Source organism: Aplysia californica, unplaced genomic scaffold (genome assembly GCF_000002075.1).
Source record: "Aplysia californica isolate F4 #8 unplaced genomic scaffold, AplCal3.0 scaffold00735, whole genome shotgun sequence".
NCBI lineage: Eukaryota > Metazoa > Mollusca > Gastropoda > Aplysiida > Aplysiidae > Aplysia > Aplysia californica.
The window spans coordinates 2,629-4,042 of record NW_004798005.1 but is presented as its reverse complement, the minus strand read 5'-3'; the positions used below and the strand labels follow the sequence as shown (position 1 = coordinate 4,042).

General features: G+C 36.9%; 1 long non-coding RNA gene across 1 annotated transcript in view; it reads left to right on the top strand.

The window, feature by feature from the left end:
* The first annotated feature begins 727 nt into the window (after window positions 1–727).
* LOC106013235 overlaps window positions 728–1,414 on the top strand; it is a 3,315-nt gene continuing 2,628 nt past the window's right edge. The window contains exon 1 of the long non-coding RNA XR_004859173.1: window positions 728–809. This is a non-coding gene — a long non-coding RNA (uncharacterized LOC106013235). The remainder of the gene's footprint in view (window positions 810–1,414) is intronic.

Below are 1,414 nucleotides of genomic sequence, written 5' to 3'. Positions count from 1 at the left end.
TGTCAGAAACAAATATATGTTTTATTTTGTCATAAATCTGGAAATGGAAATATTGGTCGAAAATCGAAATTAGGGATCAAAATTGTAGGTTTTCAACTATAGCCATTTTTTCAAGTTTATTAACATGTCTTCTATCATTTCATACTACTAAATTGTGCAAAATTCTCCTACTATACATTTGACATACCTTTTTCCTTAGGACCAAAATCTGAGAAAGACCTAATTTTGTCAGCATACATCCCATATCATAAAATGCTAATACTTTATTATACAGCAAATTTTATTTTTGAATGTTTTTTGTTTTTTAACTAGGTGGATGGAAGAGCCCAATAAAAATCACGAAGGAAACTTGGAAGGTTTGTACATGTTTTTTTTCTCTTACTATTTAGCCAAGCCAGTGAAATATTGGCAGCATTTTTATACGGCTAGGCACTGTGTGAACGGAGGCATCACTATTGAAGGTGATTTTATTTTGCAAGGTGTCCATGTGCCAGTGTGTCTTTGTTTATAGCTACAGTGACTTATCTCCTCTTTGAGTTTTACATTCGTTCATGGAATGTGGCAATTTTTAAGAGTCTGACACCGACAATATGGTTAAGATTAGTCTTCCTATTTCTGTTTTATCGTCTAAATGTGTTCCCATTTCGGAAGTATGGTTGTGCTAGACATCAAGATAATCATCTCTTCCCGCTTCTGTTTTATTGTGTAAATGTTTCCTGTCTATTTCAGAAGTGCAGTCCAACGGTCATATCTGCCTCGGGACAAGAAAACACATGCACCAATGGTCCCTCTCCTCCCAAGAGGCAGAAGTAAGTTATCATCTCTCTCTCTGTCTCTCTTCCTCTCCCTCGCTCACTCCCTCTTCTTTTGTTGGAAATTTGTAGCTTGATGATGAAAGGTGCTGATCAAAAAGAACTCATCAATTATCTTTAAAATACTCTGGAGTCTGCTTAAATCGGCGTCAACTGGCTTTGCTTTCTTTCTTAGTTCTCTATAGGCTTCCTTTTACTTGTTCTGTGTGACTGTAAAGCAGAATAAGCATGCTCACAATGTTGAAGAGGATGCACAATGTGTACAGCCTACGGCTCAAATTGCTTTTACTCAAAGAGGTAGATGGGGGGGGGGGGGGGGGGGAAATGTCCAAAAATGAAAATAACTGCAAGCATGGCACTCCCAACTCTAAGCTCTCCATAATCATAGCGGTTTGACCAACCTCTGGAAACAAAAAGAAATCGGGCTGTCCTGAAGATTTTGGTTTCAGCAGACTCCATTGTACGTCAAGAAAGTTAGAACCTGTTGCATGATAATTTTATGTTGAAGCTAATTTCTCTTAATAAAATAATAATGATAATAATAATAAATGACATTTATATAGTGCTCAACTCTGATTAAAGTACAAGGTTCCGAGCGGTTT